Source organism: Neoarius graeffei, chromosome 18 (genome assembly GCF_027579695.1).
Source record: "Neoarius graeffei isolate fNeoGra1 chromosome 18, fNeoGra1.pri, whole genome shotgun sequence".
Classification (NCBI taxonomy): domain Eukaryota; kingdom Metazoa; phylum Chordata; class Actinopteri; order Siluriformes; family Ariidae; genus Neoarius; species Neoarius graeffei.
The window spans coordinates 1828889-1854930 of NC_083586.1; the positions used below are offsets into that span (position 1 = coordinate 1828889).

Genomic DNA, 26042 nt, shown 5'->3' on the forward strand with positions numbered 1-26042 from the left:
TTAAATAGGCAAACACGCAATTCCTTAACTGAGCTCAGGTGCACCTTATTCTTGGCGTGCGTGCTGGAGTCCACTCGGTGCGCACAGCCTGAGGCGTGCCTTCAGGTGCATGCGCCACAGCGCGCAGGACTGACACTCCATCACTGATGAAGCTGGCAAACCTCGAAATTAATCTAAATTGGAATATCACGATCTGGCCACTGTGTAAACAATTTTCAAAATGGCGGTGCTGACACTTCACGTTTGAAGTCTCGCACAAGTCTCGTGAGGATTGCGCAGATACTGTAAGTGACGCCTGCTGTGGACCATACAAACTACATTCAACATGGCTAAGGCTGCACGGTGGTGTAGTGGTTAGCACAGTAGCCTCACAGCAAGAAGGTTCCGGGTTCGAACCCAGCGGCTGGCGAGGGCCTTTCTGTGCGGAGTTTGCATGTTCTTCCCGTGTCTGCGTGGGTTTCCTCCGGGTGCTCTGGTTTCCCCCACAATCCAAAGACATGCAGTTAGGTTGACGTGGGGCGGCCTTTGGCTGAGGTGCCCTTGAGCAAGGTACCTAACCCCTAACTGCTCCCTGGGCGCTGTAGTATGGCTGCCCACTGCTCTGAGTGTGTGTGCACGTGTGTTCACTGCTTCAGATGAGTTAAATGCAGAGGATGAATTTCACTGTGCATGTGACAAAGGTTTCTTCTTCTAAAAAACAAAAAGGCTGATGAGTATAATATAATCTGCCAATACCAGTCACGATATAAGGTTAATAAAACCGAAAACGTAATTGAATAACGTTAATTAAGAAATAAAGCAAGTTTAAAAATGACTTCAGTTCCCCTTTAACTCTGACAAGAGGTACTTGTACTAGGACCACATGCGGCTAGAATTAGGTTTTCTGATTGTACTGGGGTGGGACGTCTGAGCGCAGGTCTTGCCACCGCACCTTCAAACATTTTCTAGGGGAAACACTTATTTATGAGAAATTGAAAACCAGAAAATTAAAATTATACAGTATATTTTCAATTTTAAATTATTAACTTTGAATATATATCCTCCACTGATTAATTGTTGTTGTCTAATTATTCATTGTGGCTCCTGTATGGTATTTTTAATGGTTGCGATGAAAGTTGCGGTGTTTTTTAGGTTTTTGTTGCGATTACAGTACATTGCAGGAGGAAGTGAAAGTTGTGAGAAATTGTTGCGATTTTCTCTTTTTGTGATTAAAATTGAGTGATATGTTAAATATTAAGTTATTACTGAAAAACTATTGATTAAAAAAACAGACACTGAAAAATGGTCCTATAAACAACTTTACCAATATAAAAGATTACCAGGACTACAAAAATACAGAAAAATGGGCTTTGCTTATCCAAATGCACCTGTTGGTTCAAAAGTTAAAGTGCATAGAACCTCACAGCACAACATGAAGTTACCTTAAAATATAATATAAATGCCTCAGCTTTCATGTAGGAAAAAAAACTATTAATACTAGTACTGTGTGCAGGCAGTCTCTCCTGAAGACTAAATTAAACAATAATTATTAACTAATAAAATAAATGGCTCAGGCTTCATAGAAGGAAAAAAAACAATTTGAACAGAATCTCACAGTATGATGCTGAAGCTGCCTAAACAATGGAAAATAAAATACCATTTTGGCAAAAATGTTGGCTTGTATTAAGTAAAAAAATAATGTAAAGTGCACGCAGTCCTTCACTGTAAACATAACACTTTCAGTAACAGAATTTAAGCCTATATAAACACTGACTCGCACATGCTGCTTCTCTTGAACGGAAACACGGAAGTAAGGCAGAAGGTGGTTTGTCGACGTCACCTTAAGACGACGCCAACGATTGGTCAAATTTGTGGGGAAGTTGCGGTGATTGGATATAATTGCAACACCGCCCTGAATTCACGGGGATTGGTTGAATTTGCGTTGAAGTTGCAAATCCCAACATTGCGAAATCCTGGAGGGTCTGGTAAACGATCGTTTACTTTTCAGCTCAAATACATGAAGCGGTATTGGCCGGTTTCGCGAGCGGAATATTGCGCATGCGTGCATCGCTCTTTCCGAAAAGAAACATCCGGTGATTCATCAAAACAATATGTTGAGTGAGATGCTTCAGAAATCGTGTGAATAAACTGATAAATTTGATATGTAACGCGAATATCGGTGTATTTTGGCACTTGTCCAATCGGACGAGTAACTGAGATGATGAACTTGTCTGACATAAAGGATCACTTGTCCCGGATAAGCGGACAACCGTTAATGTCAAGCCCTGAGGAAGTCTATCGGTCTCGTCACCATTTCCGCTATACTAAAACACAGAGCTGACTGCAACTCCGATCCTTCATTATGAGCTAATTTATTGCCATGCCACTTAGATATGTTGCTGGCTGGTGCAGCAGTATGACAGAAGCTGGATTTACGTTGCATTCATGGCCGAAGAATGTTCAAACTACAAAGATTTGGAGGCGTTTTGCAAGAAGTTCATGGGCACATTGGGCGCCTACTCAGTGGTCTCTCCTCTGCTCTACACATTTTACTGAAGACTCGTACGAAACCTCTGATCTGTTGAGGAGCATTGTCTATAAGCCCATATTGAAAGAGGGTGCAGTATCAACAATTAAAGAAAACTACAAGGAAAGGAAAGCATTTATTTATTAATTTTTAAAGGAAAGTGAGTTCAGTTGCACCAGACGGAACGGGAAGCTTGGGCAGTGACCTCCCTGCAGTTGTTGCTAAAACCGGTGACATCCCGTTCCGTCCTGGGTTTTAGTAATTGCCTGAGCTGAGCAGTAATGGCGGAATACACAGTATGAAGAAAACAGTGAATGAGTGGAGAAGCCATCTTATTTCTAAACTGGATATTGCTGCCATCTCACCCTTACGTGGAAAAATTGAATGAACAGAGAACTGAACGAACAACTGAAAGTCAGATTGTTTCAAAAACAATCGGTCACAAGATCGGCCTTCAAGAAGCGAGAACACAGACGGGTAAGGTCCGACTCTCATCTGGATTAAAAAAAACAACACGTTTATCTGCATTTAGATTAATACATGCAAGTTGTGTTTTTAGATTCCCGGTATAAGATTTAATTTGCTTCATTATGTGATTCTCAGTTCATCTGATTATTTAATTAGCCTTTTACGTTTTATGAGTGAAAATGCATGCATGTATGTACATGTATGTTGCATAAGTTTTATAACACCTATCCTGTTTTAATGAGAGTCAACCCACAATCAATAAGTCAAATCAGTCTTAGTTGAGCAAGTCCGTAATGGTATTTCTGACTTTCACCATAAATCTTTATTTATATGACTTTGGTCTATAGCTGTCAAAGGCCCTGGCCTTAAAACCGGTTACCGCAGTGATGTCATGCACTCAGACATTCTAGCTCAGCGGGGCAGCTCGAATGCCAAATTTATGGTCGAGTTTAACTCTCAGAAATATAATTTTTTTTTTTTATTCCCATTTATGCAGCATACAAGAGTCAAGGATGGAGATGCTATCCGCTCCGAAATTTATTTAAAAATAAAGGTTCTGCGTATCTCCGTTAAGAGTGTACGTCGTGTTCTGAGTGTAAGCAGGGACTCCGTCAAGACCAACTATAACAGCATAACATACTTACCAACCCTCCCGATTTCGGCGGGAGGCTCCCGATTTTAGCCTCTGTCTCCTGACTCCCGATCGTATTTGTTAAAAACTGGATAATCTCCCGGTTTGGGGAAATCCCTAGCGCCAAGTTAAAAATACTCCCGATTATGTCCAATGAGAATCGTATGAGAAACACTGCTGACGTCAACTGATTTTTTACCAATCAGCGAACAGAATGACAGTCACTTCCGTAATGTAGGATTCACCCAGGCTGTCCGACATTTTTTACAAGCAGTCATTCATCATGGCCACTAAACCCAATACCAAACAGCAAAAATATGACTGCAAATCCCAGGTTGCATGGGAGAATGAATTTCCATGGATAAGCAAATGTTCAACCGGCCAGTTACACATTTTAAGGTAAAGATACCTTAAATCAGAATATAATGGACATTTGAGTGTGAAATTAAACTAGTCTTCCATACCATTTCAGAAACAAACTGTACAACTTCTAAAGTGTTTAGTGAAACTTTGCAGGACAGAGAATGTGTTTGGTGAGTGTATTTGAATAGTGTGGTAGTGTCTTGGTGCTATTTTGAATTTGTTTGAAAGTTTTAAGTGAAAGTTTACAAGTGAATTATCTGGAAATTGATTGATTTTGATCGAGTTTTGAGGTTTTAAGTGAAAGATTACTAGTGAGTGTATTTTGGTAGTACTAAAATTTTGCATTGGAGTTAATTTCTTTGTGGAGTATATTTTGATAGTATGGTAGTATTTTATAGTGCCATTTTTAAATTTTGTTTTAAAACTTTCAAAGTTTGCAAATGAGCAAATTCCTTTGCTGCATTCCGATAGGATTTTGATAGTATTTCTAGTGCTTTTTAAAAAATTCTGTTGGAAAGTGTTTAGTGAGAGAGATGCATTTTAGTAGTACTAAGACAGTGCAGTATTTATTTGAGTTACTATTTTGGTTACATCTTATTAAAATTTTATTTAATTTATATATGATATTATAGTTCTCTGTATTTTTACATGAGTTTACAGAAGGAAAACACATTTGATGCAATCCAATAATACTTTCATTCACTGTGACTATTTTAAGAAATGATAAACATTCTCATGGATTAAAGTTTTCTGTCGCTACGACGGATTTCCGTCAACTGGGAGCGCTAAAGGTCAATAATGAGAGTGATGCAGATCCGAGGGAAAAAAAAAGGGGGGTAGGCCCATAGGTCTGACACCGATGTGATTTAGAACTTCACCAAGCTGCTGTGATTGCCTGTTGTTGAACCCTTTCTTGTGCTATGTTTGAGTATATGTAAAGGAATAAGTTGTTGCGCTAGATAGGCATAAATAAATAAATAAATACAGCCTCCACTACTGTCTAGTCCCGGGGAGGCTCGGCGTAGGCCACTGATGAAACTATTTGGCTGTCCTACTACTAGGCAACTAGGTTACTTGTCTACTACTAATACTAGGCCTTTTGTAGTAGTAGTAGTAATAATGATATTTGCCTATTGAAAGGTGATCAGGTGAAAAAGTTGAAGCCGCAGCAAGACCTATGCTATTAAGCCTTTTGTAGGCTTCAGCAGACAACGTTCTGGAAAGGCTGTGTTTTTCTTTGGTTTGATTAGGCTACGATTTAATCTTTAAACATTATGGTTTCAGTAGTTCGCTTAAACATTGGAGGCTGCAGAGTCAGGCTGCAAGATTTCCTGACACTTGTTTAAGATGCCAAACTTCACAGTAAGGAGAAAATAATTCCACAGTATTTAGTGCCTTGTCAGTCTCAAAAATTAATAGTGAAGGAGCAATGCGAATTAAGTCCCAAAAAAACATCTCGTAGGCCTGTGGGTGGTAGAAATGGGCAACTGGACTTGCTTGAAGATTCTTGAAAATGTTTCACCTCTCGTCCAAAAGGCTTCCTCAGTTCTGTCTGACTAATAGGGAGTAGTCAGACAGAACTGAGGAAGCCTTTTGGACGAGAGGTGAAACGTTTTCAAGAATCTTGAAGCAAGTCCAGTTGCCCATTTCTACCACCCACAGTTTACTATGACCTGGATGATTGAGAATCTTCACAGGCATATCTCATAGGCCTATATTTTACATTTTCAAAAAAAGTCCGGAATTGGAAGTCGGTCAGTGGAGTGTAATGAAGTGTCTTATTCACTCAGCACAAAAGGTTGGAAAACAGTGGAGAAAACAGCGATTGCTTAAATAGGCTACTAATGGTTTACATTAGTAACTTAATGTATGTGACAAATTCATTGATTAAATAGATAAAGAAGCCAATACTCCGAAGCTCAAAATTCAGGAAAGTGGCTCCGGTGTCGCAAGTGCACAAGAACAGTTATTTGAAAGTTAACCTGATGAATTTGTGCGTGCGCGTGCGATTTCATGAAGAACCGGGACAATTGGCATTCGGTGAAAGATTCACACCTATGACTCATTATATTCGCGCGCGCCCTCTCGCCCACTGTTGCTTCATTTTCCCGATTTACACGAGTGTCTGAAGATGGAGTTTTCAGAAATCTCCACTCTGCCCCGAGTTTGCGAAAGTAGCTGTTTTCAGTGACTGAAACCTCCATATAGGTGTGAATGAGAGGTGCAACCGAATAAATAAATATGCGTCTTTTTTATCCGGCTACATGTAGGCTATCACTGCGCAAAGCCTCTAATGTTGAAATGGTAATAATATTTGTTAAAATAATAGTAGGCTAATTTCCACATTAATCGGTAAAATGGCCCAAGGGGATGGGGGGATGGCCGTTTTATAAGGGGGATGATTTGAGATTTTTATTTCAGAAGGGGGAAGGCTCCCCCTACACCCCCCCCCCCCAACTCGAGTACTGCGTATAAGGCCACCAGACACAGGCCCTTCGATTTCCATCACTAGAGTGCGTCAAATTACTTTCAGTTTTGCCAGCATGGACGCGCTTCTTTTAAATGAAGGCACAGATGTGTCAGACATCGACAAAACGGTAAAGAATAAGTGGAGATGGGCTTGGCGAAATGAAATGGGCGATAATGGCAAGCCATTTAGTTCATGGTGCAAAAAGATGAAAATGGCAGGTGTGCGCTTTTGTGTAGTTTGCCATTAAAAAAAAGTCTATGGAAGCAATGGCAAAAAACTAGATGCCTTTGGCTTCACTGCGAAGAAGCAGAAAAAGTGAACTTTCACTTTATTTTTCTTGCAAGTTCTTTCTGTTCCACTCTTTTGAAAGCATGGTTCAAGTTCAACTGCACTTGCACTTTTTGAAATTGTTGAAATAAATTTGCACTTTGCGCTGAAAACTTGATGTTTCATCATTTATAGCCAGTAATGACAATGGTCAAGTCTTGCCTTAGCTTTAGTCATTGTTAAAATTATGTAAATGTACTATAAGTAGGGGCCTAGGGGATAATGGACAACACGGCATTTAAAATTTGACGCATCGCTGATGTGGTAGGGGCCAATGACATGGAGCTTTTTTTTTTCAGTCAGATGATTTTTTTTTTTTTTTGCTTTAATCCATGCATTCTTCTAAAGCATCACTTGTGTTATTTTCTGTGGGTCTCTGTATGTATACAATATTCAGGCATGAGATTTTTCAGCTCAAAATCTGATTTAAGCAGACTTCCCTTTCATTGTTATTATATTAAAATTCAAGACAAGCGTATTAGGCCATCCTTAAAAAAAATCCGTTTCCTGTCCACCGGGTGAGCAAACAAATTTTCGGGAGGGAGGGATTTATTTTATTTTATTTTTATATATGGATGGATAAGAAATCGCAATGCTCTGTTTGCTTTTTCTTTCAGTACTTTTTTAATTACAAAAGCAGACACATTTAATAAAATGACAGTTTAATCAACTGAAACTTGTACAAAAACTTTAACTTAGCATTTTAAATGCTGACTGCAACATTTGCAAAACTTTTACAAAAGGTACTTAAAATGTCCGACACACAGACTTTTTGTAGTTCTAAATCGACCGTTAGGCCTAGTTCGGATGAAATTACACTATTAAAATGATCACTGAATGATTTGTTTTTCTGAATCTTTACTATTTTGTTGTTCGCTAGAATACCATTTTGCGATTTCACACTTAAGCAAAATTTAAAACTCCGGATCTGCTTCCTTCATGGTGGCTGCCATTTTTTTGTGCCACACGGCGCATGTGCAGAGCTGATTCAGTTCAGAGGGCGCGCGCACTCGGCGGAGGCAGTAGTGTGTCAGAGGAAACAGAAGCAGAGATGACGCTTATTTTGTCTCCGGTAAACCAGTCTTCTCTCGTTCAATTATGTGCTGGCATCAAAAGACACTGTTGGTTGTAAATGAAACCAAACTGAGTCATTGGAGTGTATTTTCATACACAAATGGAGAAATGTTCGCCAAGTGTTTAATTGTGTAGCCACCACTGCAGACCGTTGTCGTTGTTAATTCATAGCATGCTCAGCTGCGTGAATGTGTCATGCACCAAAAATAAGAGATTTACAAGCCAGGAACGCCTCATGATGCAATACGCAAGAAAAGAAAGAAGATTTACTGCCATTTTACTTTGTATTTGAGTAAAGTGAATAAATAAATGGAAAATACATTTAACCCTGGGAACTGTGTGCACAGGAGTTTATTTTGTGCTACTTATTTGTCATGGCTGGCTAGTATGAGCCTTAGTGGAAAGCCCTGGGAATGCGTAAATGCAAGTTCGATTTTAGATTTACGAACCCCCCCAAAAATGTCGAAAAACCGGCGTTAAAAAAAAAAAAAATTCAACTGCACAAACGGCACTCACCCGGCCGGTGGACCGGAAACAGAACATTTTTTAATAATGGCCTTATTTCAGATTTTTCACTCTGAGATCTTTCATGCCTGATACATGAATCCCATAACCTATAGCAGGGATGGGCAACTTGCATGATAAAGAGGGACACAATTTATCATCACCACCATCAGAGGGCCACATGACCACGCACTTCAACTAATCAGATATGAGAGAAGTTACAAAAGAATTTTAAATAAGAACAAAATATTTGTATATTCTTATGTCTGTATGTTTATTGAACCAACATACATTTATTTAATATTTTCCACACTGAAATGCATTTTTAACATAATGCTCGTCTTGTTAAACGACAAACACAAGTTTGTTTTAAAAGAAACAAAGTGCAAAGGGCTCACATTCAACGAGGCACAAAACTAAAAAAAAACAGTGGCCCAACATTAAGTGCAACTTAATGAGATACTTGTGGTTTTGCCTGCTGGCGCACAATAGACTGGGTATCAATGTCAATCTTTGTGCATCCAATCCGCATCAAATGAAAAAGAGCATCATCCGTGAGTCTGTTTCTCTCTTTTGACTTGATGTGCTTCATTGTTGAAAAGCTGCTCTCACAAATGTAAGTGCTCCCAAACATGCTGGCCATTGACGGAGCTCTCTGAGGAGTGGAAAACGTGCCTCTGGTAGCAGTCTCAAATGAAATTCCCCTCTCGTTGCGCTTTACTTGAAAATACGGATCTGACTGCAACTCGTAGAGTTCGAGCTGCAGTTCTGATGGTTGCTCGCTGACCGCAGCGGAGACAGGGTCCGTGAATAGCGCAATTCGTGGTTTCATCACATGAAAATCTTGGAAACGATCAAAAAATTGCAGGAGCAGTTTAACTACGTCGGCCCGATACTTCTGAAGTAGTTTCTCGCACCTGGGGTTATCTTTTCGCATCTCCTCACAAACGGGAAAATGTGCCAAATTTGGATGATGGGAAGAAAATCCTTCTATGAGCAGGTTGAGTTTACACTGGAATGCGGTTATGTGTGCATACAGATCGCAAACAGTTTGGTCCCTCCCCTGCAAGTGTGTGTTAAGGTGGTTGAGATGCGAGGTGATGTCTGTCAGAAAGGCCATGTTGCAAATAAACTGTGTGTCTTTGAGTCTTCTGCAGTAGGCGCTTGTATCACCACTAATACTGTTCTCCAAGAACACTGGTAGTTCAGAGCGCAGCGCAAAAAAATGCTCCAGACACTTCCCTCGACTCATCCATCTGATCTCAGTGTGCATTTTTAAATCCCCATACGCGGCATCCACTTCATCCAAAAAGGCAATGAACCTCCTGTGACAAAGGGACCTGTCCCCCCCCCCCCCCCCCCCCCCCCGATGAGATTTGTTACTTTGGTCACTAAATCCATAACGTGGCTAAAGTTCAGTGTCTTCGCGCAGAGGGCTTCCTGGAGAGATAAAATGCATGGCATGTTAAAAAAAATTTTGTCCTGCCATGTCAAACTCAGGCCTACATCTCACAGTTAATATGAGGCTACTCACCTTATGTATGATACAGTGCAGTATAGGGCAGTTTACCCCGCTCTGTCGGAGGAGCCCTGCGAAACCTCTGTGTCTTCCCTGCATCGCGGGTGCGCCATCCGTAACAGTTAACAGCTTGTCAACGCCCCCAAATCCACTTGCAACACTGTCAACGGCGTTGAATATATCGGTGCCCTTACTCGTATCATGCAGAGAAACCAATTTTAATAGCTCCTCATGCACTTCAAATGAACTGTCAATAGTTCTCATAAAAATCAGTAGCTGGCTAACATCCATCACATCTGTACTCTCATCCAAAGCCAAAGAGAAGTACTTGCAGTCATGCATGACTTTTCTCAGCTTAATTTCGACATGATTGTGAATGTCAAATTCTGCGCGTCACTGTGCGTCGTGACAAAGAGACCGTATCAAAGTGTTTAACCATCTTATCGTCATCAAAAGCTTTAGCCATTTCCACGGTGCACACTTTGACAAATTTCCCCATCTGACAATGGCTTCTTTGCTTTGGCAAGCTCAAGTGAAACAGCATAAGAGGATTTGAGTGCTGATTCCTGTGTAGTTGTGGCTCTGGTGAAAAGTTGCTGTTGTTGGTTTACTTTCGATTTGAGGTCGGCTACGACAGCGGCCCTTGCAGCTCCAGTGTACTTCTCATATTTAACTTTGTGCAAGGTGTTGTAGTGGCGACTTAAAGTTGAAATCTTTCATGACTGCTATGGTTTCTAAGCAAACCAGACACATGGGTTTGCCTTTGAATTCTATGAAGACATAATCTGCTTCCCATCTTGACTGAAAGGTATGGTTTTCTTGATCGAGTTTTCTTTTTTTTGCACTGCTAGTAGCCATGGCTCTCTTGTCTCTCTTCCTCGCTGAAGGGGGTAAGGCCCAGGGCCCCGATATTGTTTGCATAGGAAGCGCCCTCTATCGGTCAACAGTGTTAAAAAAAAAAAGGCAGCAGTTAAATTTTTTTTTTTTTTCCCTGATAATTAATAAACGATCTACGGGCCGCACTGAGTAAGGAGGCGGGCCGCATGTGGCCTGCCGGCCGCCAGTTGCCCATCCCTGACCTATAGTAATTGATAGAACAATATCAACAATTCAGAAACTCTAAGTGTATACATTTCAAATGGTTTGCAATTAATTGGGATCCACTCTTTTTGTTTCAACCGCGCATCATACCCTCATCCAATTGAAAATGTCTTTCACGCACTTTTCTCCCCCATGAGAATTTTGAAAAGTTGGCAAGTATGGCATAACTAAAAGGGAAAGCCAGAAAGTAACATGAACACGACGGAGCCCTGGGACATAAAGCAGCAGCCACTACACCATCAACAAACCTGAGTGAACGTGCGAGAGTGGGGTGGGGTGACAGTATCCATACATCTCAGTTTACCAAAACACCCTGAGGACCTTCCAGACCTACTCCTTTACCTCATAAAAAACCTATTAACAAAAGGCTTGTCTAAAAAGATGTGTTTTCAGCCGAGACTTAAACATTGAGACTGTGTCTGAGTCCGGAACACTACTTGGAAGGCTGTTCCATATTTGTGGGGCTTTGTAAGAAAAGGCTCTGCCCCTGATGTATCCTTCACTATATGAGGTACCAGCAGATATCCTGCAGCTTTTTATCCAAGTCAGCGTGATGGGTCATAAAGGACCAGAAGTTTGCTCAGGTACTGTGGTGCGAGATCATTCAGTGCTTTTTAAGTCAATAGTAGTATTTTATAATCAATATGAAATTTGATTGGGAGCCAGTGCAGTGTGGATAAGATAGGGGTGATGGGGTCGTATCTTCTAGTTCTAGTAAGGGCTCTTGCTGCTGCATTTTGAACTAACTGGAGGTTGTTTATGCTCCAACTGGAACATCCAGACAGTAAGGCATGGCAGATTCCACAGAAAGTGTTCTCATAAGTTTTCTTGAAAAGCCTAAAAAAAATCTCTCACAGTTCAGGGGGGAATGACAAAGTCCTACTGCTCCATTATACCTAATGCTTTTATTTTATTTTTTATATGGGCATACTTTGGTTTGAATTAGAAACTTTTTTATTATTTAAGTAAATCAAATTTATTTACTTTTATCACCAAACCCGAAATTAGAAACCACACAGATAAAATCATTTGAAAAATGCAGTAAATTTGATGTCTCTCAAAGATAGCTACTATACACATAAGTAGCAAAAAGTAAAAAAAAAAAAAAAGATGCTTGCTTTCTGTCCTCAAATTGCAAGTTTTCCGTCCCTGTAACATTAGCATGATGGTCGAACTTTTTTTTTTTTTTGCATGTAGTCCTAGTACAGGTCCTTCTGTCTTGTCAGAGTTAAGCAGAAGGAAGTTAATAAGTATCCAGTGTCTAATGTCCTTTACGTATTCCTCAGTTTTATTAAGTTGTTGTGTCTTATCTAGCTTTGCAGAAACATACAACTGTGTGTCATTAGCATAACAGTGGAAGCTAATATCATGCTTATGGATAATATTACCCAGAAGTAACGAAAATAAAGCAGTGGACCCAAGACAGAACCTTGTGGAACACCAGACTTTACCTCAGTACGTCTAGAAATATCACCATTTATATCAACATACTGATAACGATCAGTTAAATAAGAGCTGAGCCAGGAGAGGGCCATTCCCTTAACTCTCACAACATTTTCTGCAATGATACACTCAAACTTTGGTTTGATACGTATCACGATACTGACACCTCAGTTTGATTAATTTTGATATGATACAAGCAGATCTGGTTTTTGCGGTTTTTTAAATTCATAACAAACTTAACAATTAATAATAATTAATTAAATACATCACATGACAATGTCAAATAAGATATATTTACAAGACTAGACAAAAGTCAGTAGTGGTAACAACATTAATGCGTCATGAAGTCTCCCTTGCTTTGGTCTAGATTTTAGAACAGTACAGATGCCACATTACAGTGCAGGGGTGGCCAAAAGAAATGCAGAATGTCACCATGCACAGACTACATCAGGTATTTTCATGTTTCTTGCAAGAACACAAACATTGCAACATTCTAACTTGAGAGACAAGCTCTCTGTGCAGTTACAATGTCCCCAGCTGTAGAGAACACTCTTTCACTGGCAACACTGGTTGCTGGTACACCTAAGGTTTTCTTTGCAAATTGCGAGAGGATTGGGTATTTCCCCTGCACAGACATAGCTCTCCACCAAGCAAGGGGGTCTGAATCTAATTTAAGAAGCTCTTCTCCTTTGTAATTCTGAATTTCAGATTCAACTTGGCCAAACAGGCTCTTAGCAGGTTCCACTTTTGTCACAAAAACATCACCAAATAAATCAAGAAGAGCACTGTTACTGTCTTTCTTTTTTAATCTTTGCAAGTGGTTCATCACTTTTCTCTTCTTCAAGGGCTGGGGTAGCAGGTAGTGCAGCATGGTTGCTCTCCTCAGTAGAAGTTCCTGGTTCTTTCTTTACAGTTACATTCTGAAATGTTCAGAAAATCCTTGGAATTTTTTTTTTCAATGCTTCTGGACAGCACAGACTGAGAATAGTCAGTAAAATGATTTTAGTGGTAAATAATGCACATACCTTTGAGTTACATGGTCCACTGCTTCCATTGCAAGAGCATGGAAGCATCATGTCCGGCGGCATCATCCAGGTAGGGAAGGCTTTTAAAGTGAGGGTCAAGAACAGATGCCTGAAGAAGGAACTTCAATACAGAGGTCCTGTGTACCTGTTATCATAAAAACAGGAAATTAATTAAACAGATTTCCCAGTCATAAAGATCACAAATGGAATTCTTTGTACTTTTTACAGTCTTACCATTATCATGTGACATTATTTGCTAATTAAAGACCAAGACTTACCTTGGTCTGAGATCTGAACTTACAGTGGTGCTTGAAAGTTTGTGAACCCTTTAGAATTTTCTCTATTTCTGCATAAATATGACCTAAAACATCAGATTTTCACACAAGTCCTAAAAGTAGATAAAGAGAACCCAGTTAAACAAATGAGACAAAAATATTATACTTGGCCATTTATTTATTGAGGAAAATGATCCAATATTACATCTGTGAGTGGCAAAAGTATGTGAACCTCTAGGATTAGCAGTTAATTTGAAGGTGAAATTAGTCAGGTATTTACAATCAATGGGATGACAATCAGGTGTGAGTGGGCACCCTGTTTTATTTAAAGAACAGGGCTCTATCAAAGTCTGATCTTCACAACATGTTTGTGGAAGTGTATCATGGCATGAACAAAGGAGATTTCTGAGGATCTCAGAAAAAGCATTGTTGATGCTCATCAGGCTGGAAAAGGTTACGAAACTATCTCTAAAGAGTCTGGATTCCACCAATCCACAGTCAGACAGATTGTGTACAAATGGAGGAAATTCAAGACTACTGTTACCCTCCCCAAGAGTGGTTGACCAACAAAGATCACTCCAAGAGCAAGGAATGTAATAGTCAGTGAGGTCACAAAGGACCCCAGGGTAACTTCTAAGCAACTGAAGGCCTCTCTCACGTTGACAAATGTGAATGTTCATGAATCCACCATCAGGAGAACATTGAACAACAATGGTGTGCATGGCAGGGTTGCAAGGAGAAAGCCACTGCTCTCCAAAAAGAACATTTGCTGCTCGTCTGCAGTTTGCTAAGGACCATGTGGACAAGCCAGAAGGCTATTGGAAAAATGTTTTGTGGACAGGTTAGACCAAAATAGACCTTTTTGGTTTAAATGAGAAGCGTTATGTTTGGAGAAAGGAAAACACTGCATTCCAGCATAAGAACCTTATCCCATCTGTGAAACATGGTGGTGGTAGTAGTATCATGATTTGGGCCTGTTTTGCCACATCTGGGCCAAGATGGCTTGCCATCATTGATGGAACAATGAATTCTGAATTATACCAGCGAATTCTAAAGGAAAATGTCAGGACATCTGTCCATGAACTGAATCTCGAGACGGTGAGTCATGCAGCAAGACAATGACCCTAAGCGCACAAGTCGTTCTACCAAAGAATGGTTAAAGAAGAACAAAGTTCATGTTTTGGAATGGCCAAGTCAAAGTCCTGACCTTAACCCAATTGAATTGTTATGGAAGGATCTGAAGCGAGCAGTTCATGTGAGGAAACCCACCAACATCCCAGAGTTGAAGCGGTTCTATATACGGAGGAATGGGCTAAAATTCCTCCAAGCTGGTGTGCAGGACTGATCAACAGTTACTGGAAATGTTTAGTTGCAGTTATTGCTGCACAAGGGGGTCACGCAAGATACTGAAAGCAAAGGTTCACATACTTTTGCCACTCACAGATATGTAATATTGGATCATTTTCCTCAATAAGTAAATGACCAAGTATATAATTTTGTCTCATTTGCTTACCTGGGTTCTGTTTATCTACTTTTAGAACTTGTGTGAAAATCTGATGATGTTTTAGGTCATAGTTATGCAGAAAATTCTAAAGGGTTTACAAACTTTCAATCACCACTGTATGGCTGTTTTGACTTCGTGACAGTAGTATGTTGTTAGTTGGTACAGTTTCAAGTTGCCTCAGGAGCATTTCCTTAAGGGGATGCATCTGACTACGCATCATGTTGATGACTGTCTTGAGAGGTTTGAGAATTTTCAGAAGTTCTTCAATGTTTTGGATATGCTCATCAAAGTTACCAAGTCTTTTACATTATTCTTAACCTCAATTAGGGCAGCAAACACAGCAGTCTGCTGTTCCAAATATCTCTCAAAAGTAGAGTTCCATCTAGTAGGGACATCAATAAGTAACTTGTGCTGAGGAAGGTCAAGCTTCTTTTGCATCAGTAAAAGACTGCTGGTAGCTGATGTACTCTTAAGAAAAAAAATTAATCACGCATCAGACCCTGCCCAAAAGTCTGTCTACTTGTGGCACTTTTAATTCAATTTTTTTTTTCAATTCGATGCTTTTATTGTCATTATACGTCAAGTACAACGAAATTATGCTGCTACTCCAACTCGGTACTCAATACCATCAGTAAATAGTAAAATAAAACAGTAAAACAATGAAAAACAACAACATCTATACAAAATGCAATCAAGAATAAAAAGTACAACTTAATGAGTCCATAAGTGAGAGGGTGGCTTCGGCAGTTGTCATTTCTGTTTGTTTAGGTACAGTGGGGCAAAAAAGTATTTAGTCAGCCACCAATTGTGCAAGTTCTCCTAGTTAAAAAGATGAGAGAGGCCTGTAATTTTCATCATAGGTACACTTCAACTATGAGAGACAGAATGGGGGGAAAGAATCCAGGAAATCACATTATAGGATTTTTAATGAATTAATTGGTAAATTCCTCGGTAAAAGAAGTATTTGGTCACCTACAAACAAGCAAGATTTCTGGCTCTCACAGACCTGTAACAACAACTTTAAGAGGCTCCTCTGTCCTCCACTCGTTACCTGTATTAATGGCACCTGTTTGAACTTATCAGTATAAAAGACACCTGTCCACAACCTCAAACAGTCACACTCCAAACTCCACTATGGCCAAGACCAAAGAGCTGTCAAAGGACACCAGAAACAAAATTGTAGACCTGCACCAGGCTGGGAAGACTGAATCTGCAATAAGTAAGCAGCTTGGTGTGAAGAAATCAACTGTGGGAGCAATTATTAGAAAATGGAAGACATACAAGACTACTGATAATCTCCCTCGATCTGGGGCTCCACGCAAGATCTCACCCCGTGGGGTCAAAATGATCACAAGAACGGTGAGCAAAAATCCCAGAACCACATGGGGGGACCTAGTGAATGACCTGCAGAGAGCTGGGACCAAAGTAGCAAAGGCTACCATCAGTAACACACTACGCCGCCAGGGACTCAAATCCTGCAGTGCCAGACATGTCCCCCTGCTTAAGCCAGTACAGGCCCGTCTGAAGTTTGCTAGAGAGCATTTGGATGATCCAGAAGAGAATTGGGAGAATGTCATATGGTCAGATGAAACCTAAATAGAACTTTTTGGTAAAAACTCAACTTGTCGTGTTTGGAGGAGAAAGAATGCTGAGTTGCATCCAAAGAACACCATACCTACTGTGAAGCATGGGGGTGGAAACATCATGCTTTGGGGCTGTTTTTCTGCAAAGGGACCAGGATGACTGATCCGTGTAAAGGAAAGAATGAATGGGGCCATGTATCGTGAGATTTTGAGTGAAAACCTCCTTCCATCAGCAAGGGCATTGAAGATGAAACGTGGCTGGGTCTTTCAGCATGACAATGATCCCAAACACACCACCCGGGCAATGAAGGAGTGGCTTTGTAAGAAGCATTTCAAGGTCCTGGAGTGGCCTAGCCAGTCTCCAGATCTCAACCCCATAGAAAATCTTTGGAGGCAGTTGAAAGTCCGTGTTGCCCAGCGACAGCTCCAAAACATCACTGCTCTAGAGGAGATCTGCATGGAGGAATGGGCCAAAATACCAGCAACAGTGTGAAAACCTTATGAAGACTTGCAGAAAACATTTGACCTCTGTCATTATAACAAAGTACTGAGATGAACTTTTGTTATTGACCAAATACTTATTTTCCACCATAATTTGCAAATAAATTCTTTAAAAATCAGACAATGTGATTTTCTGGATTTTATTTTTTCTCATTTTGTCTCTCATAGTTGAAGTGTACCTATGATGAAAATTACAGGCCTCTCTCATCTTTTTAAGTGGGAGAGCTTGCACAATTGGCGACTGACTAAATACTTTTTTGCCCCACTGTATTTTATGGCATATGGGAAGAAACTGTTTATGAATCTAGTGGTTCTGGATTTGATGGACCTATGACACCTGCCAGAGGGCAACAGTTTAAACAGATGGTGACCTGGATGAGAATTGTCCTTGATGATAGTTCGTGCTCTGGAGAGAATACGGGAGTGTGCGATGTCTGACAGAGAGGGAAGAGGGCAGCCGATGATTTTCTCTGCTGTCTTTATGATTCTCTCCAGAGCTTTCTTATCGGCAGCAGAGCACCCCGCGAACCACACAGAGATGCAGTATGTCAGGATGCTTTCTATTGTTGACCTGTAGAAAGACACCAACAGCTTCTGACACAGATCGTTTTTCCTGAGTATTCTCAGGAAGTGAAGACGTTGTTGAGCTTTCTTTACAGTTGCCTGTGTGTTTAGTGACCATGTTGTGTTGTCTGTGATGTGGATACCCAGAAGTTTGAATGCGTTCACTGTTTCCACACACACACGCGTTATTAATGAGGAGAGGCTGATGGTTTATGTTGTGTTTCCTGATGTCTATTATCAGTTCTTTTGTTTTTGTGGCATTGAGGATGAGGTTGTTTGCAGAGCACCACTCGGACAGGCACAGGACTTCTTGCCTGTAGGCGGACTCATTGCTGCCTGTAATGAGTCCAACTACAGTAGTGTCATCTGCAAATTTAAAGACAGAAATAGAGGGAGATGAAGATGTACAGTCATATGTGTATAGTGAATAGAGGAGGGGACTCAGCACACAGCCCTGAGGTGAGCCGGTGCTGAGTGCAATTGAAGATGAGATGTGAGGGCCGACTCTGACGGACTGGGGACGGTTAGTCAGAAAATCTCTGATCCAGCTACAGATGGATGGAGGGAGGCCAAGGATCAGCAGTTTACGAATCAGGATGTCTGGGATGATGGTGTTAAAAGCAGAAGAGTAATCCACAAAAAGCATCCTGATGTAACTGTTCTTGTGTTCCAGGTGTTCCAAGGCAGTGTGGAGAATAATGGAAATGGCATCATCTGTGGACCGGTTAGTTCTGTAAGCAAACTGATATGGGTCCTGGGATGAAGGGAAGCAGGTTTTAATGTGTTTTAGCACCAGTCTTTCAAAACATTTCATTATGAGAGGGGTAAGGGCCACCAGTCTGTAGTCTGCTAAACTGTTTGCAGATGATTTCTTCGGAACAGGGATGATTATTGCTGACTTTAGAGAAGGGGGGACGGTAGCCTGGGAGAGGGATAGATTGAAGATGTTGGTGAAGACAGGAGCGAGTTCATTGCAGCATGCTTTGAGTACCTTCCCTGGTATCCTGTCAGGGCCAGCAGCCTTCCTGGAGTTCACCATTTTAAAGACCTGCCTCACCTCATGCTGTTCAACGGTGAAGGCAGGTGTTGTGGTGTCCAGGGGTGTTGTGGAGGAGTAGCTTCTGGTCTTGAAGCGGGCAAAGAAGTTATTTAGCTCCTCTGCCAGCAGGGCTCCATCCGCTGCTGTAGCTGCTGTATGGCTGCCTCTGTAGTTAGTGGAATGTTGTAGCCCCTGCCATACTCTTCTCGGATTGTTATCCGCGACCAGATCTTCAATCTTCATATGCAAGCTTGGCCGTTCTAATCCCCCTCCTCAAATCAGCCCTAGCAATGGAGTAAAGTGCTCTGTCCCCTGATCTGAAGGTTCTGTCCCGTGCTGTGAGGAATTGATGGACTTGCGACGTCATCCGTGGTTTTTGATTTGGAAATACCCGGATTCGTTTATTTACAGTTACATTGTCAATGCATGTGTTAATATAGAAAAGGACAGTTTCTGTGTACTCCTGAAGATCCAGATTTTCAAACAGGGACCATTCAGTATTTTGAAAAACAGTCTTAGAGTTGTGCGAGTGCATTATCGGGCCATGTTGTGATGGTTTTAATGCAGGGCTTAGCTGTCCTCCTAAAAGAGGTGTAAGCAGGGAGGAGGAGCAGAGAGAGATGATCTGAGTGGTTCTCCCCCATCTGAGAGGCCCAGATGGGGGAGAACCACTGTTCTGTAGGCATGCTTTAAAGGAACAGTCCACCGTACTTCCATAATTAAATATGCTCTTATCTGAATTGAGATGAGCTGCTCCGTACCTCTCTGAGCTTTGCGCGACCTCCCAGTCAGTCAGACGCAGTCAGACGTGCTGTCACTCCTGTTAGCAATGTAGCTAGGCTCAGTATGGCCAATGGTATTTTTTGGGGCTGTAGTTAGATGCGACCAAAGTCTTCCACGTTTTTCCTGTTTACATAGGTTTATATATATGAAACAAGTTCAGTTACACAAATTGAAACGTAGCGATTTTCTATGCTATGGAAAGTCCACACTATAATGACAGGCGTACTAACACCTTCTGCGCGCTTCGGCAGCGCATTGAATGTGCTGCCGAAGCGCACAGAAGGTGTTAGTACGCCTGTCATTATAGTGCGGACTTTCCATAGCATAGAAAATCGCTACGTTTCAATTTGTGTAACTGAACTTGTTTCATGTCACTGGTCATATAAACCTATGTAAACAGGAAAAACGTGGAAGACTTTGGTCGCATCTAACTACAGCCCCAAAAAATACCATTGGCCATACTGAGCCTAGCTACATTGCTAACAGGAGTGACAGCGCGTCTGACTGCGTCTGACTGACTGGGAGGTCGCGCAAAGCTCAGAGAGGTACGGAGCAGCTCATCTCAATTCAGATAAGAGCATATTTAATTATGGAAGTACGGTGGACTGTTCCTTTAAGTTACAATCAACATGGTCAAGAATATTGTTTCCCCTGGTAGCACAATTCACATATTGAGTGAATTTAGGGAGTACTGACTTTAAGCTCGCCTGATTAAAGTCCCCTGCAATCACATGGACCCCCTCAGGGTGCTGTTTCTGCTGCTTGCTGGTGAAGGTGGGCAAGTCCAGCGCTAGCATTAGCATCAGGTGCGATGTAAACAGCAGTCAGAATGATGACACTTCTCTCTCTCGGCAGGTAAAAGGGCCTGCACAACACTGACAGAGACTCCAGATCCCGGGAGCAGTGACAGTCAATAATACGGCTCTGTGTACACCAGTTATTATTCACATACACACTTAGCCCCCCTCCTCTGCTCTTACCGGTGTTGCTGGATCTGTCCTGTCTGTGTAGCGTCCTGTCGGCTAGCTCAACGGCAGTGTCCGGGATGGAAGAGTTGAGCCATGTCTCTGTAAAGATCATGGCATTTATATTCCGTAAGGTGTTATTAGCGGCTAGAAGAAGCTCCAGTTCATCGATCTTGTGGGTGATGGATCTGGTGTTTGAGAGAAAGAGGCTGGGAATTGGTGGTTTATGCGGGTTTTTCCATAGCCTAGCACGGATGCCCGCTCTGCAGCCCCGCTCCTGCTTCCTCTCTCTCCAGCGTCCGCGTCGCTTTTCCAGGATGGTAATCCACAGGGAGCCCGGAGCTCTAGCGATAGTGGTAGGGATACTGTGAGTCCGCTGGAATGATGTCGTTATTGCCCTACTATGGGCAACTCCGAAGTCTATCTATTCCTGCCGACTATAGTGCTGCGTTGACTGATACAAGTCGATCAGTAACAACAGCCAAAAACACACAAACAAGTACCAACTAGGAGAGCGAAGAGCCGCTGCACTCACGCGCACTGCCATTAACCCAGTAGTCCATATTGTGTTGCAAGATTTATCGTATGTGCAAAGCATGGAATGTGTGGGCTCAGTTCTGCATTCTTAACAGCACGGCCAACGTTATGTGCATTGTCTGTTGTAACAGAAGGACATTACGCTCAAGTTTCCATCTGTCAGTGTTTTTTTTTTTTTCCAGACCATGTGACAAGTTTTCAGCTGTGTGGGATTCACCAAACTTTTGTTTCAAGGGTGTAATTTTCAACTTCCCATTTAGTATTAATGAAGTGAGAAGTGACAGCTACATAATTTTCTGTCGCACGTGAAGTCCAAGAATCAGTTGTGATAGCAATGCTGTCAGCCTTTTCAAGTTGCACTTGCACTCTATGAACTACATTTTTCTACAGGCTTGGAACAACAGTTTCACTGAAATGAGTTCGGCTGGGAAGTACATACCTGGGCTCTAACACTTTTTTTTTTTTTTTTTTTAATCGTGCTTGAAACCCTCATTTTATATGGTGGAGAAGGGTCGCACATCACTTGCCAGATATCCAGCTATGGCCTTCAATATTGGTGTTGAGCGAGTGCTGTTATGAGAATATCTAGCATTTATCACATCAGCGAAGCAAAATTGACCTGTAGATGTCTTCTTGGTGGTACCACCACTTCCAGATGCCAAATCATGCTCCGATTTGGTGGTCAGATCGAGTCCATGTTTCCTCTTTTTTAAATGCATGTTCAAGTTACTTGTATTACCAGTTTTACACGTGACATCTGTAAAGCATATCTTGCATGTCGCGTTTTCTCTCATTTACATTTTTAAAACCAAAGTGAGCTCACACCTTCGACTTTACATGCTGCGGTGGAGCGTATAAATGTACTACGTCCATATTAAAACTCCAAATAAAATGGAATGTGACCCGGAAATTGATTGGTTAACCTGCACACTACAAGCCACTCAAATTGCGCATTTCAGAACTTAATGCGGGAATTGACTTGGGTTTAAAGGAGATACGCAGAACCATGGCCTCACTTTCATTTACAAATGCCTTGAGACTTCAAGAATGGCACAGGAATTAGTTTTAAGCATTAATAAATCTAATATAGGTAGCGATCTGCATGAATGACATCCGTAACGTCACAGCAGGAAGTCTATCGGTCTCATCGCCATTTCCGCTACACTAAAACACAGATCCGACTGCAACTCCAATCCTCTATTTTGAGCTAATTTATCGCCATACCATATAGATGTGCTGGCAACACAACAGAAGGTGGATGTACATTGCATTCATGGCCCATGAATGTTCAAACTGCAAAGATTTGGACGTGTTTTGCGAGAAATTCAAGGGCACATTGGGCACCTACGAAGTGGTCTCTCCTCTGCTCTGCGCATTTTACTGAAGACTCGTATGAGACCTCTGATCTGTTGAGGAGCGTTGGCTATAAGCCCGTATTGAAAGAGGGTGCAGTACCAACAATTAAAGGAAAAGAAAACTACAAGAAAAGGAAAGCAAGTTCAGTTGCCCCAGTCCTCCTGGAGTGTGAGCCGAGGGTTGTTGATGAAACCTGAGACAGAATGGGACGTGACGTATTGCTCGGGCAGTCACCTCCCCGTGGTTGTTGCTAAAACCGGTGACGTCCCGGGTTTTAGTAATTGCCTGAACCAAGCAGTAATGGCAGAGTACTCCGTATGGAGAAAATGGAGAATGAGTGGACCAGCCGTCTGATTTCTTCACTGGATATCGCTACCATCTTGCCTTTACGTGGAAGAAGCGAATGAACGGAGAACTGAATGAACAACTGAAAGTCAGATTGTTTCAAAACAATCGGACACAAGATCAGCCTTCAAGAAGCAAGAACACAGACGGGTAAGCTCCGACTCTCATTTGGATATAAAACATGTTGACCTGCATTTAGATTAATACATGTAACTTGTATTGTGTGTTTAAGTTACCGTTATAAGATTATTTAATTTGCTTCAGAATGTGATTGTCTCAGTTCATCTGATTATTTAATTAGCCTTTCATGTTATCAGTGAAAATGCATGCATGTACATGTATGTTGCATAAGTTATAACACCTATCCTGTTTTAATGGGAGTCAACCCACAATCAATGAAGTCAAATCAGTCTTAGTTGAGCAAGTCAGTAATGGTATTTCTTACTTTCACCATAAATTTTTATTTATATGACTTTGGTCTATAGCTGTCAAAGGCCTCGGCCTTAAAACCGATTCTTGCTGTAATGTCATGCACTCGGCTGGCTGGCTCAGCAGGGTAGCTCGAATGCCAACTTTGCAGTTGATTTTAACTCTCAAAAATATATATTTTTAATTCCTATTTATGCAGCATACAAGAGTCAAGGGTGGAGAACTGACTCTTGTATGCTGCATAAATGGAGAGATTTCTATCCTCTCAGAAATTTAAAAATAAAGGTTCTGCATATCTCCTTTAAACATGTACACGATGGCGGTTGTACCAAACCGAAACAAGGTGATCTGACACCGAATATCGAACTGAAGGTGGTGGAATCCGTTCTCGATGCGCCGCAGTAAACCGTTGCACCTCTACTCAGTATGTTTAGAAAAATCACCATTTACATCAATAGCGATCAGTTAAATAAGAGTTGAGCCAGGAGAGGGCCGTTCCCTTAACTCCCACCATGTTTTCTCATCTATCCAGGAGAATCGAATGTTCAATGGTGTCAGAGACTGCACTAAGGTCAAGCAATACAAGCAGTGTGAGACAGCCCTGATCAGATCCCAACAGTAGGTCATTTACTACTTTAACCAGTGCTGTTTCTGTGCTGTGGTGAGGTCTAAATCCTGGTGGATACATTTCATGGATGTTATTCCTATGTAGATATGAGCATAAATGCTGTGTGACGGCTTTTTGTAGGATCTTGCAGATAAAGGGGAGGTTTGATATTGGCCTATAATTGGACAGCTGACAGGGGTCAAGGTCAGGAATTTTAATCAGGAATTTGATAACTGCTAGTTTAAAGGATTTAGGTACATAGTCACTGCTAAAAGAATAACTATTTTTAGAAGCAGTATGATTTCCTTCTGGTGTTGTTTGAAGAATTGTGTTGGTAAGGGATCTCGTACAGAAGATGATTTTGATGAAGAAATAAGTGAAATTAGTTCAAATTCTCTAAGGGGAGTAAAACATGAATCATTGGAGAGCTCCACAAATATGTGGAGAGCTCACTGGCTTGTCAGAGTGAAGCCATCTGGCTGCCATCTTGCCACTCTCATTGTGGAGTGGAGTGGTCATTTAGACTGCTGGAAGCTACACAAAACTAGACAAGTTATTCATGTAGTTGGTGAGAAAAATGCCAAGAAAAATGCCTGCATGTGCAGCAATGACCTGTACAAACCGTCAAGTCAGAGGTTGTGGATGCACATTTCATCTGAGTATTGATAGTGTGTGATCATTTTTTTACTGTGTGTACAGTACCATTTGCGTGGACCCCCTATAGTATTTTCTGATGGTTTGCAAGAGCAAAAGGGAAAATAAATAATAGAAAATTTGTCTCATCGTAGTATTGTTTTCGTTGACGATGACGATTTCGTTAACGCACCTTTTTTCATGACTAAAACGAGACCGTGACGAGCTAAACATAACTCTTTGATCACGAAAATATGACGAGACATATCTGTAGTTTTCGTTGACGAGACGAGACAAATGTTAGTGGGTTGGCTAGAGGACTATCAAAATGCATGGCGTTTCCTCCAACGGTGCATGCAACCTGTATGCCAAATGCTGAAAATATCAGCAATGCACCTGCATCCTGTCCTTGTTTGGTCACGCCCACCACCAGGCATGTCTGGGCACAGTGCACACCGGGGCAGCCGCACACAGTTCATGGACCATTGGCAACGCCAGCACAAGGGCTTGGTGGGCAGAAAAGACGTGATGATTTATGGATACACTTTACACATAATCCAGCAGAAAATAAAACGGAATGCCTTGTAGTGGGAGACAGAGGTACACGTTGTGGCTATAAACTACGTGGCAAGAACACGACCAACCTCAAGAGGCATCTAAAGGCTCACCATGCTGCTATTTCTGCGACAGTAAGTTAACGTTACAAGAAGTTCTGTTAACAGATCATGTATACGTTTGCTAGCTTTGGTTAATGTCACTCAACAATCGGTCTGTGATGAATTTCCTGTGAAGTTTTCCAAAACACCGTGACCTGGCGAAAATGAATGGGACCGCTAGCTTCATGCTAAAGTTGTCTTGGTTAAGCTAACTTAAATTCAATTAACATGTCATGAGTAAAACTTGTCCTGCAGGGATTATTGGTGGGACAGCAACTGAATGCTTTGTTATATATTGAGCCATATTTGAGTTACTGTGAAACATACGGGGGGAAATGTAGCTTTTCAGACCTGTTCCTGTGCCTTAATATGTCTAAATGAGCAGCAGCACACCTGGCTACTCTAACGTTAGCAGCACGTTTAGCCATCATATTTACATTAAAGGACAGCGTGGTCATCTAGTTGTGTGTTCATCATGACATGTTTGTGCTCTATCAGTGTATTGCGACATATTAAATGGAGGCAGAAACACGAGTCTGTGAACAATGGAGCGTGCACGCTAGACAGCGTTTCTGTAGAGAGCGTGCACAACCTGTCAACCTCGAATACAATTTTCTATCTCTGTATTGGCCTAATTTAATGTTTTAAAGTAATTATTTTTTTGACGAAAATGAATGACTAAAATTGGATTAAAACCCTTTGTTTTCATTGACTAAAACTAGACCAAAACTATCAAGGATAGAATTGACTAAAATGTGACTAAAACTAATAAGCATTTCATCCATAAGACTAAAACTAAATCAAAAATGGCTGCCAAAAACAACACTGTCTCAT

At 41.3% G+C, this 26042-nt stretch overlaps 1 protein-coding gene across 5 annotated transcripts in view; it reads left to right on the forward strand.

Moving 5' to 3' along the window:
• LOC132865867 (zinc finger protein 883-like) overlaps positions 1–26042 on the forward strand; it is a 154132-nt gene that overhangs the window by 18663 nt on the left and 109427 nt on the right. Inside the window, exons 1-2 of one of the 5 annotated variants that reach the window (XM_060898369.1) lie at positions 22771–23033; positions 23845–23930. The exons of 2 other annotated variants lie outside the window; for them this stretch is intronic. The gene's annotated coding sequence lies outside the window, so the exon portion shown is untranslated. Of the gene's footprint in view, positions 1–22770; positions 23034–23538; positions 23931–26042 lie in introns of those variants that run through there. 2 more of the 5 variants (XM_060898370.1, XM_060898372.1) reach the window with 2 other exon arrangements.